The sequence below is a fragment of the Ciconia boyciana genome, chromosome 5 (genome assembly GCF_034638445.1).
Source record: "Ciconia boyciana chromosome 5, ASM3463844v1, whole genome shotgun sequence".
Taxonomy (NCBI): Eukaryota; Metazoa; Chordata; class Aves; order Ciconiiformes; family Ciconiidae; genus Ciconia; species Ciconia boyciana.
Genome location: NC_132938.1, coordinates 53,297,885 through 53,312,632, shown reverse-complemented (window position 1 = coordinate 53,312,632; position 14,748 = coordinate 53,297,885). Strand labels below are relative to the sequence as shown.

The 14,748-nt window shown below is 37.5% G+C and overlaps 1 protein-coding gene across 2 annotated transcripts in view; it reads right to left on the bottom strand.

Annotated features, from left to right (window-relative positions):
- Nucleotides 1-14,748, bottom strand: part of GRID2 (glutamate ionotropic receptor delta type subunit 2) — a 736,139-nt gene that overhangs the window by 364,933 nt on the left and 356,458 nt on the right. The gene's annotated exons all lie outside the window — the stretch shown is intronic.

The following is a 14,748-nucleotide window of genomic DNA, read 5'->3' as shown; positions in this document are numbered from 1 at the left end:
TTTCACAATCCCAGTGACCTTCATTCCTATTCCTCCATAAAGTTTCTTTTAAAAGCTGTTATTATACTTATTTTTTTAAAAATTATTTTTCCCCAAAAAATTCCCTCCAACCCTTATATATTCTTTTTGTGAACATTAGTGTTCCATAGTAAACATTTTAACATCAAAAAAGAATAAAAGTAAAATAATTAGAAATTTATTCTAGATACTAAAGAGGGAAATTTCATTGTGTTATATGCTTATTGTATTTGGAAGAACATAAGGATATCAGAGAGTGAGGATGAAAGTCTTCAGACCTGTCAGTCTTGCTATACATGTGGAGCTCTAGCAGTGTCATGACCTCAATTCCCCCATGATACTTCCATCAATAATACTAAGGATGTGGGTAGTTTTCAAGCTCTTCAGCTCTTTCTGCTAATTTGTCACCCTCCAAGTCATGGAGCTAAGAAACTCCCAGGTTTTCTGTCTTCTATTCATATTTTATAAAAAAGTTAATTACAAGACTTAGAAGTCGAAAAGCTGAATGAAGCTCAACTGATTTTAATGTAAGGACAATGAAAGATAATTATCTAATCTAGAGCAAATTCAGTGGCATGCTCAGCAAAAGAAAAGGTTTTAAATATATATTTGAAAGTAGACATTTGTTGGCCAAATACTAATTTCTGAAAATGCTCATCTGATGCAAATTAATTACCCAGCCTATACATTTTCAGTATATAGAAAATACATTTACAATGAAATAAAAGTATATATTAAAGCATGCACCAAAACCTCACCACCCTCTTTACAACTAAGTAAGCATAAACAAACATAGCATCCTTTTTTGTTTAGAAACATCTTCTCTGATTTCTGTCACCTACTATATTGAGGTACCAGAGCCCTACATTTTTAATAATCTTTCTAGATGTAACTTCAGATCTTCAAAGGTGTTTAGATCCCTAATTCCCTTTGATTTAAATGAGAACTAGGTAGTTAAACAATAAAATGTGCTTGAATGTGAAAAAAGAAATTGTCATCTTTTTCAGGAAAACAGTATTTAAATGTTTAAAATATACCTTACATAACTACAATCAAGCAAACAAAATGTTATTACAGCTATATAGGAGGAAATTTTCAGATGGTCAGGGTGCTATTTTTACTGAAATTCAGTGGATTATTCAAATGGTCATTGACACCAGGGGGTCAGTTTTGTGGGTAAAATGTCTTGGAGACCTGTTTGGGCAAGGTCTGGATAATGAAAAATGGTACTACCCCACTACCTGTGAAAGTTTTCTCCCCTTCTAATCTGCTGTCACCTGAGATGTCTTCCACTTTCTCTCTTTCCCCAGTCACCTTTGTGTTACTCCTCCTCCCCTAGGTTATGCCCACACTAGGATGTGAAACGGTCCCCACGCCAGCTAGCAGCGTTTCCCAGTCATTGTGCAGAGGTTAAGAAGTTCCAGGGGCCATTCCCAATGGGTGTTTTTATTCAGCGCCCTGATTTTTGGAGACAAAGTGAACTCACTGGAATACACGATGGCTATTCATGTCAGTTGACTCAGTGCCTGGGGACACAGCATCAGCGTCCTTTACATCTTTGTCTACATTTACACTATTTCTGCCTGCCCTGCTTCTTATTTCTCCCGTTAAGTCAGCTTTTACATATCCATGTCTTTCTAGCATGGGGAAAGGAAAGGAAAGAGTGAGGTGTCTGCTCCTGGGCTGCAGTAGGACAGGCAGGACAGGTAAATTGAAAAAGAGTGGAAAGAGGAGGACTGAGAAGTACTAGAGGTGAGGTGAATAGGGCTTTCTCTTCCTGCTGACACTGGCAAAGAGATGGCTATGGTTTTCTCAGAAAAGCTGCCCTCTGTTGCTGCACAGGACATCAGCAAGTGCAAAGGGTTAGCCAGAGATGACATTCAAGTTGGCTGCTTACTTGAAACATCCAAAACTTGTCTCCTTTGGCTTCAGCAATATAGTCAGTCTGCTGCTGTCTTTAGTGCTACTGCCTATTTTGTCTGCTGTTTGGAACCAACCCTTCATAAGTAAGGACAACAATGAGAACAAAGATCTGAGGACGGCAGGAAGGCTTAAATGTCAACTTAAGATATTTTTTTTTTTCCTTCCAGAAATGAGTATTGCTAATGAAATCACCTTGATTAGTCTCAGAAAGAAAGTGTCAACATCTGAACGATATCATGAATAGATGTTATACGAGAAAATTCAAAATGTACATTTGCCATATTATCTTTCAGTTACGTAAAAATGATGCCAGTTGAATGTGAACCTTTTAATGTATGATGAGTAGGGGAAAAGCACCATCTAAAAGTTACAAAATACACACTAGCACTAATTAGTCTTCTGTAATAGGATTAAAGAGCCACAGTTAAGGACAATTTAAGCTTATTTCATAAAGATTTATTCTTTTATGGCATTTCTCCAAAGTGCCATTTCACCATCAACCTCTCAAGTTCAGTCAAACCAACCCAAAGTAAATCTTTACTAAACAATGAAAGAAGTTCAGTATCTTTCTTCTTGGCATGCTAGTTATACGCCTGAAAGAACATACAAACTAACTGAAACTGCACTAATGGAATCTGTGTAGGTGTAGAAACATAATGTTAGGAACGCACTTTCATAAGGCAACAATGTATAAGTCCCACTGGTTTCCATTAAACTTCAAAGAAAGCCTAAGATTACAGAAGATATAATTTTATAAACCAGGACTAACACTTGTTCATGGAGCAATATTCAGAAGTGGATCTAAGCAAACCTAAATAAGCCCACATAAAGAATCTGAAAAGATATGATTTCTGTGTTTTTCCAGCCCTCAGTCATATGTGAAATCAACTTGGGCTTCAGGTTCGCAGTCACTTGTTGATGATGCAGGTCATCTGATCCCCTTGCCCAGGCCGGTATACACTATGGAAAGCAGTACAGGGTGAACCACAGAAAAAACTCATGAAAAAAATCCAGCCAGCAGAAATGACTAAAACACGTAGATAAAGCACATGAGAAGAGTGGAGAACTGCTTTCTACCATAGCTTTAGGGTTTCTTTTTTTATGGCTCAAGGGCATATAAATGACATTTTGATAAGTGGAACTCATTGTAACATTGGAATCCAAGTCTTGAACTACATCACTTTTCGTATCAATTCTAAACTCAGCCTCAAATGACTACTGTATTATCATAGACTTCTATATAAAATACAGCGATTTCCAGAAAAATACTGTCCTAGAATAATTTACTCATTGTTTATATACTGTTTGGGTTTTTCAGAAAAAAATTGCAGCAAGACTGAGGTATGAAACAAACATTATCTTTTTAATCTGAACATACTCCAACAGCAATGCCTTTTTAAAAGCAAATCTGGTAAGTCGTGTATTTAAAATGTGCTCGAGCTATAGAAATCCTTCTAAGACTTTGAGTGACAAAACATCTAGAACAGTAGATCACAGGATGTGGTGGGTTTATTTGTTGGGTTTTTTTTTGGTTGGTTTTTTTTTAAAGATTCAGGGGAATAGCTGCCTAGCTCTTCTGCTTAAGTATGTTAAAAGCACAAAAATACATCAATGGTTGAGGCAGCAACATACAAATCCCTTATATTTGCATGTAAAGTACTAGGGTTCGGATAGGCAAACATCTTGAAAAAATTTCTGCTTGTCATATCATAAGAGCCATTGCATTTTCTGAAACAGAAAGTATGATGCTTTCATGTCTGGCTATATTCCAATTTGGATAATTACATCCTACCTGCATAAATTGCATTGGCAGTTTTCATTAGGCATGATATTATTCTTTATTTCCAACCTTACATTGTTGCTATATGCTATTAACACACAGCTTTTTGTGCTTCAGCCAAGAAGCAGCTGCATGTCTGTGAGGAAAAGCCCACATATTCGTTGTTTCTTTTTTACTCATCTGTTCCACGCTGCTCCCTCAATCGATAATACATTGTAGTCAGTCTCTAATTTTACACACACCCCCTGCCTTTTTTAAGATTATAAGATAACCTTAAGGAATAAATAATTTTTTTTGTTGTTTTTCAGACAATCGTTGAGGTAGTTATAAGCTTTTGTGTGTTTGGTTTTGTTCTGTTTTTGAACGTTTAGGTATTTGATTACCTTATGGCAAGAGGAATGAAAAATCAAAATGGTATTCCATTAGAATTTCATCCAAAACTAAATATTAAGAAAGTTTAGAAAAACCTAAAAGAAATCCTCTTCCCTACATTAACATACAACATGCAGCCCAAGTCCTGATGCAGAACCTTAGAAAATCACCACCTGTGTTGATGGACTGAAAACAATGTCAGTAAGACGGTGTCTCCAATGCAGAATCTCTTCTGAGAGCAATCTTTCTGTTTGTTTTGATATGCCTCTGCAGATTTATGTTCATTTGTAAAATTCTGCACCAAGCTAGTCTATTTCTTTACAGTTATAGTACAGGTGCTTTTGCCCATAGTTTGCAAGTAAGAGCTTATGAAATAATGATTTTTCAACTTTTCAAAGTAAATTAAAAGAGTAATTAATTAGATATGCATTAGCATCTCTTCCAAGATATTTGTAGAAAATAAAAGTCTGAGCAGATTTAGTTCAGAAACATTGACTGTTTTTATGTAGGAAAATCCAGATTCTGGTAGTAGAGTCAGGAAGGCAGTTTGGACTAAATGGTTGCAATGAGCGAGCTCCCTAGCTTGTTTTGGTTTTAACTCTGTGGCCTCTGCAATGCAAGACAAAGTATCAAGACAGCAGCATTAGCCCCATTTTGCAGCATCAGCAGCATAAATAAAAAGACAACTTATGGATGGTGCTCAGTTGTACGTTCTTCACTACCTTTGTTCTGCCTGAAGTAGAAGTTAGATAAGGTAAGGTAGTTTCATCTTCATTTATCCAAAGATCTTGTTGACATTCCATAAGCTAGACTCTTGGAAGACATTTTTTAGAACATCAGCCTTGATGAGCTGAAGACAGGAACGAACGTGTTCTCCTGTGGCTGCAGAGTTTTTCAGACCATCTCCCACAATTCCATCATAAATGATAACCAGAAGGAGGTTATTATTCTCTCTCTCTTCAAAAGTATGATTAGACTAGAAGCCTATACCCACAGTTACTGATCCTAGAAAAATATTTTCTTATATGTTTAATGTATGAGAAGAAGGGAGAGGAGGAGGGCTGCAAAGGACAGATTGTCCAGCACAGTCAATAATCAAGTCTTTAGGCAACTGTACTGAAAAAAACCCCAGTACTCTAAATGGACTTCCGTCAGGCCCTGAATTTTTTATTTTTTTTTTCAGCAACTTTATTGGATCTAACATAGTGACTTAATATCCCTTGGAAGATGTGTTATTGATAAAAGAGCTCCATAGTGACGTGACATCAATAAGGTAATTCCCAGGGTTGGAACTAACAGCAAGTACACAACATGGATTCACATTGGCAAGACTGTGGCTGTCCATTGATTTCTTGATGGATAACTGAAGAAATATCTTTCCTCTTAGTGGCATGAGATTACCGACACCACAAGAATGCCAAAGGCGTTCTCTCATAGGTGCACTTTACTAATTCACTATATCTGACAGCCAAGGCAGACAAAGAAGCTGTAAATCCTTCTAGACAAATTTTTATCTTTGCCAATAACTCCTGAAGATTTCTATGAGATGGAGATGCCAGTGAAGAATGGCCATCACCATACTTAAGGACTGCAATTAGCCTTTCTGGAGACACACCAAATATTCCTTGAAGTGATGAACCTAGAGAACTTAATTGTATGGCCTTATAAAGACTAGCTAAGATGTTTAAAGACTAGCAGAGACATTGGGTCTTACTGTGAACCCTCCGTCCTCTGTTGTAAAACCAGATCAGCAATGATACTCATAGTAAAAACCAGAAATCACTTCCACTGATGCTTGAATGAGCTTAGTACACACATATGATTAAAACTAAAGAAAAAAATGGCAGCAAATGTGCTTGCCAAAGAATGCTGTTTCATAGCTAGCAAGTCAGGTGAGCACTAAGAGTTGTGGTGGCATGAAAAGATGACTGACCGCCTGAAAATCTCGATGACTTGGTTAGCAATCAGTTGCAGTGCCATTTCATCTGCAAATAATTTTTTCCTCCCAGTTCCAAGGTGACCTTTCCTTTGGGGTTTGCCTCAAAGGTGATAAAGAAAGAGGACAGCTCTCATATTCTAAAGGCTGGAAAACACTTTAAAGGCGCTCAGTGTCTGAAGTTTTAGCTCTTTTAAATTAGGACTACAATTTTTATCAGCAGCGATCTAGCATTCATAATTACAGAGTTCCACTAAGTAATCAAAGAGCTGTTCTTTTAGCAATGGAAATAAATTTTCTGGTTTTCCAAATCTTAAAACCAAATATAATGAACCTTCTCTATATTTAGGCCCATGCTTTCCTAAGTTTTTACTGGAAAGAAAGTAAAGCTTTATATCTTGTATTTGTACAGCCAGTGCAAATCTCCACAGCCTCCGCTGGACAGAGAAAGGAGTATGGCCAGGGTAACCCATTCAGAGTACTGCTGAAATCTCTGTTGTTTGTAAATTCTAGTTTCTTTTTTTCTGATAAAGCCTTTAAAGTTAGAAGAACTATGAATATTGCTCATCATCTTAGACAGGTGAATCCCCAAGGCTCAACTGTCTCCACTGTATTCGGAAAGGATGTGCATTTCCAACATTGCTCCAGTGGATGTCAGTGGAACCTACAATTTGTTTTATTGTGTTTATTCTGTTAAACAGTCTAACTCCCAATTTTTCTATGATTTCCAAGCCATGATCTTGTGAGGTTATAGTAAATGGCAGAACCATTAAAGTATTTTCAAGTGTAACTCTGATAATGGTTTACGGTGGTTTGAATATTATGTTTGAGAACCGATCATAGTCCATTGATTCATAAAGTCAGGAATCAGTTCTGAACAAAAAATGCTTTTAACATAGATACACATACTACTTCTAGGACTATATGCATTTTTTATTGGTAACAAACATGAATGCTAGTGACCTATGGAGTGCACAAAAGATGAATGACTATCAGCAGACATCATCTCCACATCAGTGAGATGAAGGAGCAACATTAAAAAAAATATTTAGGAAAAATTTCAGCAGCAAGACTTAATCATAATCCCTCCCTATCGAAGAAATTTTAGTGCACTGAGCATGCAAATCAAATTTCACAATGAAATGGCTATGATAAAAGCCTCTTAATGTTCATATGAACTCTTAAAGCAAATACAAAGTGTTTCAAGGACACACCTTTGTTTTCTCAGTGTTTACTTCATATCCCTGCCATAAATTAATCAATTTCACTGTAATTCCCTGAGAGTGCTCAATTTAGTGGCACAGTAGGCAATATTAAGAACTATTTCTTACTTCAGGACACAAAAACGTTGCCCATTTTACAAACTGGGAATAACACACTTGTATCTTTCATTACAAATTCTCTCTGTCCCATTTGTGTTTTATTTCCGTTTAAACCTCTAAGGCATACTGTCTGCACTGTCAGCCTACACTCTAGATTTGATGTGTGGGTTGAGGTGAAGTTAAAAACAAAATCAAAAAGATATCCCTAAATATTGAAATGTGATTAGCCTGATGCAAATCCCCCTCTTCCTCCTCCAAGTCCTTACATGATCTGACTGACCACGCTTGGGGGTACTGGATTTTTAAAAAGCAGGTATTCAACAATTTCAAAGAGCTTCTTTTGTCTCTTTGGGGTGCCTCTAGAAGGAATATCCATCCCAAATCAGTAGCACTTCTGATTTCTGGCCAAACGCTAGAGCACTCATTATCTCCCACGGTTTGCAATTAGAGTACCTTTTTCCTCTTGGGGAAACTAAGCCCTTGGCAACGGATGGAACCGGAGCACTTCCACAGCTTCCTGAAGGTAAGTGACTGATCAGTCGACCCATGGCTTTATGAAATATCTTTCATCTTCAGAAGATTGTTGGTTTTAGGAAGTTTTCTTCACCAATTGTTTCACTTATATTCAACAAAAATGAAGTTATAATAATCCTAAGCAGATGGCAAACTGAAAGTTTCTCTGCCTCTGTCAAAGTTTACAAAAATCTTGAACAATAGTTTTGTTTTGAATCCTTGACATTTATTAATGCAACAAGTTTTCACTAGCTGACTGATTGAAATGCTTTGCATCCTATGTATAGTAATTATTGTAAAGATTGCTGATACTATTTTTTTATTTGGCCATAATAATAATCTGTGACAAGAGCACGTTGATTTCAAAGAAGGTATGAATTCTTCATGTGCATTTAAGCTATTACTGCTTCCTGAGGTGTACTGGGGATATTGCAAGATTTTTTGAGACAACTCTCAGGCAATAGAAGAGCTTCAGATCTGCTTAGTCTGTCTAAGCCCATGTGTATCAGTTACTACATTTCTGTCAGCTGTCTCTGTCAGTGTCCTAATAAGGAGGCAATGGCCATCTGCCTGTGCTAACAGCATCACACCTAACTGCTGCCCTGTGACTGAATAAGAGATATCGGGACTTGATGCAGTTATACATGGATGTAGGAGGGAATGCTCTTCGTGGATACAATTTCTTACCAATTGAGAATATCAAATAGCACTCACTCACTAAAGTGTTCTGGTTATCCCTCTTATCCACCTTAAAAATGACATTATCTGGAAGACTGCCATAACAATGTTGCTCTCCCTCTGAATGCCCAGGAATAATGGAGCAAATCTCAACCCAGATAAGGGATATCTCTTACGTAGTCAAACACCACCTCTTTGGTTATGCAGCAGTATGAAGGTGCTCTTTCTTCTTATTTTTAAACAACGACACTATCTGACAGAAACTGAATTCTAATATATTCTGGCCAGAGAAATTAATCAGAGGAATATAGAAAGGATAAATACACATAAACCTTACATTTTGTCTCATGCCTGCCTGAGATGCATAGATGCCTGCCATCTATGCATCATAACCATATTGATGCATATACATTTACTATCTGCCATCGTATAAGCTGAGAAGCACAGACCAACATATGCAAGCAGGCATATAAGCAATGACAAAGATGGACTAAAATATTTTTCAGCATAAAATAGTGAGAGCGCTTTATGCACTCAATATGCTACAGTTCCATTTAATTTCAAGAGTTCTATTAAGCATTGCTCTAATTGTACATCACTTATAGTTCGTGATCTGTGAAGGGGGATAATAGATGTCAAGTCATTGTGCTAGTAGCCATTCATTCAATTTATATTTTCAAAATCAAAATCATACACGACTCAAAAATCCTTATAAGCACGCTAAAAGCATCGTCACAAAGACATCTATTTTAGGCCATGCAGAGCTCAGTAACAAAACAAATCTTGCACTTCGTTTTCAGATCCAGGGTTATTGATTATTTTATCTCCTGTGCTGCAGAGTATGCCAGAAGGCCCTGCTCTGGAGGCAAGTTGCAATGAAAAGAGACAAGAATTTTATTAGTGTTAGAAGACACATAGCTCTGTTTTGGGAAAAATTACACAGCTCTCCAGTGAGAAAAAATAATACAAATGAATGAGGCCTGACAAAAAGCAGAAAAAAGCCTGCAGCTGCCATAAAGTTGATAAACGCTGAAAGGGATCTCAAAGATAAGCGTAATGATGCCTAAGCCAGCGACATTTCATTATTATCTCTCTGTAATTGTCTAGGAGAGCAGGTGAGTCCTTGATGCGTTCCCTACCATGCCGATCACTATTTTGCCAACCAAATTAGAGATGAATCACTCACAGGATCTGTGGAAGAGTCTAGTGCAGCTGCTTTTGAAAGGACAGCTCCTTTTGACAAAGCAACACCTCCAGTAACAGCATTACTGCCAGTTTTATTACCTGCTAACAGCACCTAGAGAATTCATTGCCTTTATACATCTACATTTTTTAACATTTGGGAATGGCACAAGGAAATGTTGAATACTCTGTGAGTGGGTGCTGTTTACAGCACTGTGATCTTTAAGAAGACATGGCAGAGTCTCTCTCTGCTTCACGTATTTTCCAACAGAAGAAAATAATTTGTCTGGGGATGTTTTGACCCACTGTTTTCCACTGACAGAAAGATGTCTTCAATAGACATAGCTGGGAACAGCAAATGGACTAATGACTGCTGCAACCCACTCAGGCATGCAGGCACTCCCTCCCCATCACCATTTGTGAAAGGGCAACAATCAGTGTTGTCTCAGCGGGAAAAAAAAGGTATTTAGGTAAGTGGGTATATGCTCTTTACCCCCACATGCACAGGTGACGGCTGGACATCAGCTCTATTTTTAAAAAACCTTGATAAGTAGCAAACACAGCTGTACAAAACCAAATTTGTCCATAAGCTAACATTTTCAAAATCTCGCTCGGCTCCCTCTTGGACCAATTTACTGAACGCTGACTCAGAACATTGGGTCTGTTTTTCACCTACTCTCTGCATAGAGAAAGTGATTCAATTTCTTATGAATTAATTTCTTCTCACTCCACAAATTCTTATGTATCTTGGTGGTTTAAATTACTTCTTTCTAAAAATAGTATATTAGCATCAATCCTGTTCCCTTTCTTCCAGAGTTTTATACACCTTGATGATACCTGCCCCCCCCCCCCCCCCTTCTAGTCCCTCTAGAGCTTCACAGATCAAATTTGGCTAATCTTTCACATCTTGCAGACTGTAAATTAGAGGTCTCTGCTGCAACCTAATCTCAGCAATGTCCTTCTTATTATAAGGTCACTGGAAATGCACAAATTACTCCAAATGCAATTTTATTATTTCTTCAATTTATGCCAAAATAATTTAAAATTAATTATAAGCATAATTGTCTATTTACAAGCCTTACCTCTTTTTTTCTGCTGCCATGCAGTATTCTATGCAGACTGTATTACCTACAAATACTTTTCTTAAGTTAAAGTCTGCATTTCTCTCCCTTTTCCTGTTGCAGTGTGTGTATTATTACTTTTGGGTCTCAGTTTCATTGCCCTTTAAACTTTTATGTCTCTAATCCATTAAAATAATCCAGTACTGCTTTCTATGCCAGTAGAAAGCAGTACTGGATTATTTTAATGGATTAGAGGCATACTGTATTTAAGGACACAACACAAAGTCTGAGTTACCATCATCAACCAACCAAAGTTTGGTTTTGCTAGTGGCACAATCTTTTTGTAATATGTCCTTCTCCAAGGTCATTTACATATGAGGTAAACACAGTTTTTCTAAAAATGATTGATGCTGCCTAGAAATTCAGCCAAAATTTACTGGCATTTGCCCATTAAAAGAAACAACAACCAAACCCCACATTTTAAAGCACTTGAAATGTTCCTATTTGTGTAGCTTGATTTCACTTTTTTATAGCAGTCCCTTTTGTATTATAGTAACAACTATTTACTTGAAATTTAGCTGATGAATACCATATGAAATAGTCCTATAATATGCTCTGTGGGCATATAATATGCTCTGTGGGCTCTGCGGAGAGGCAAAAAAGGTTTTACAGGTACCAGAACTGAATGATTAAATTGTGATAAACTTTCTACAGATTCTTTTTATGATTTTCTAGAATCTGACAGGAGGGATTTAATTCTCTATTAAATTCTACATAACAGTTAAAATATTCAGGCTGATGTACGAAGCATACTTTGAATTATAAGTGAAATGTCTTGCTATTCATCAGCAATTATGCCCTTAATAAGTTCTGACTATTGTCAAAGCTTTCTAGCAGGTCAGTGAAGCTATGCAAGAGCTGATCTCTACAGGAAGATTGATGAATTAAAAAAAAACCTCTCCAGAAACCTCTCAGTGAAATCTGCCTTTAGGATCTATCAATATTTTTTATGCACAGTTTCATGAGAATTACCCAGTCTGGGATCAGAGTGAATAATTCAAAGCAAATGCATATTATTCACCTCTTTAGGAAAATATTTGTCAGCAGATCACAGTTTCTCTGAATGTATTCATTACCACACAGAACTGGAACTGCAGCAAGCACAAACTCTTCTATTAATTTTAGTGGACTCTGGATTAGATCCTATTTTAATTTCCTCTAAATGCATTTTAGGTAGGATTTTACTTGCTTAGAAAAAGACTTCTACACAGAGCTCATTTACAGATGACTGAATATTTGCTGTTTGGTTTATTTGGGTATCATGTTGTTGCTCATGTCAACATGAATGACATGACACCATTCTTTCCCATTAGAGGATCGTGTCTCTAATCCTAACAAAAGGGAGCATGTAAAGGTAATGGGATATTTTAATGTCTCTAGAGAGGCTACGGGATGAACTGGATTAGGGTGTTTCACAAAATTCCTACACCATGCCAACACTGCTTGTCCCCGGAAAAACTATGTAAGTTGTACTTATATCACGATGTTATACTGACAGTGTGCAATCTTTATATTCAGTTTATTTTATCCTTGATGGAGATTTGGGGATCAAAGAGGCAAAAATATAGAAGCAATGGTGAGACTGTGTCATTTCTGGGGTGACAGTGTTAGAGCTCACAGATATAAATTTGGGGTCCTGCTCCTTAAGCAATATCCCACATGGAAAAAAACATCATATACTTACTGGTTTTTGTCTTTGTGCCATGAGCTTAACAGTTTCTGACACAGATTATCAGTATGCATGAAGTATCCTGGTTAGAGTGGACAGAGGAATACTAATGCCATGCTCATTTATGAACTTGGTCATGTTTTCAGGTTCCTGGCAAAATATTTGGGTGTGTCTGCAGTACTCTTTGAAGGAAGAAGTTTATCATTCCAGTCTATGAGAACAGCTGTCTATGCTGGCATCCTGGGAACACATACACAGTATTCACCCACTGCCACATAGGATATACTACAAAACTACTTCTCACATACGTTAGTTCTGAATCAGAAAACTTCAGTGAGCAAGTGCTTAACTCAACAACTCAGTGAAACAATTATTCTCTCTGTGCCCTCTTGGCAAATGTACAGAGATGGGAGTAAGGGCAGCACCAAGTTACATAAACAAATGCAGTCTTGGTTATCCAATGCAAAGCTGTAAGCTGGTCATTTATCCACTAAATAATTTGTAAGATCATGTATTTTACTAACTACATTGTGTTTCTTAAAGATTCAAGAAACTTTCCTTTAATTTAGCTTTTAAGCTATTTGCTTATTCTTTGTTATTCTCCTATATGTGGATTTCCTCTCTAGAGCTCAGAATTACCAACAGGTGTTGATGTTGATTTTATCTCCTTTGTGAGTGTGCCACATTTCATCTTTTAGCAGGGTATTTTTTAATCCTTTAATCCTAAACTTCTTCTCCCTTCACCAGTAATGATTTTGGATAGACGAATGACAGATAATCAATACTCTGCAAGCACTGGTCAATGCAAACTAAACTGCATAATGCTTCTTGAGTCACCATCCTCCAAATCTCAAAGCACCTACAAAGATTCCAAATTCTTTACCTTATTACTTCTCTACCAAAGCTGTGCATTTGGTTCATTTGAACTTTCCGGCAGAGTTGAAGGAAAACTGTGCAGAGACTGTCAGCTAGCCGAAGCCCACTAATTGCACTGTGTTCCCAGGACGCGATTACTGAAGTGAAGTGTAGGAGTAAAGTAGCTTTTGTTAGTTTTATTTCCATAATCACACCACTAGAGAACCATAGCTAACATCCACTTGCATTTATAACTGGAGACTACATTTCATATCGGAAGTCAGGGAAAAAAGGGAAAGCCTAATTAAATGGATGTGGTTTGGTTTTCCTCCAAAGCTATGGTCCAGCCATATTTCATAGCTAGATGGACAAGATACAACCTGTTACCGTGCTCTGCAGTTAGGCTGGCAGCAGGTAGCACTTTCTGAGTTTAAGATTTGTCTGGAATAACACTGCACATATTTTACCACAAAATTATGAAGTGATTCCGAATTGTGCAAGATTCAAATGCCTGTACATGCAATACATATGCCTTTACGTCACAGGACTAAAACTGGGTAAACATGCACAGGGGAACAGTGGGGGGAAAGTGAGAGAGTGAATGAAGCCCTCTGGAGATTTTGCTCTTGTATGTATGAGAAGAGAGCACATGCTAAAAGTGATAATGGCAGAAGAAAACCATGCGACAGGCAAAGAGCCCAAACAAATTATGTTTCAAATTCAGCAACTCCTACTACACTTTGTGTGTATTTTTTAAAATGCAGATTTACTGAAGAATGTAAGTAATATCCTACTGGGCCTGCTCTTTTGGTCAATGATTGCTCTACCCCACAAGAAACTGAGTACGCTGATCAACCCTGTCTCTCTGACTGTGGCAGTAGGAAAGGTTATTTGGGAGCAGATATCTGCAGTCTGTCCATTCCCACTTCCCCTTCCCAAGCAACTCCAGTCACTCACTCAGGAGTGTTGGATGGAAGAGGCTTCCCTACCTCTTCCTCACGATGTCTGCTATGAACCTGCTGCCCACAGGTTTGACTAATCTGCTGTGAACCTCACTCTTGTCTGTCTGCATTTTCTGCTCTGGCAACAAATTCCAGAAGTTCAATACCACTGTTAAAGAAAACAACAACAACAAAAGTACTCTCTCTTCTACATTGTAAATGGATTTCCCGTAGTTTTGGTGCATGTAGCCCTCTTATACTTTATGATTTTATTCACCTCAGTCATATCCTCACCACAGCATTTTCTTCTCCAAACCAACGAGCCCCAGCCTATTTACTCACTCTTCGATAGCTCATTTCTTATGCCAAGACGACTGTTACTTGGCTTTTCTAGAGCTACTAACAGCCCTGCCACATTCTGCCTACCATGGTTGTAGC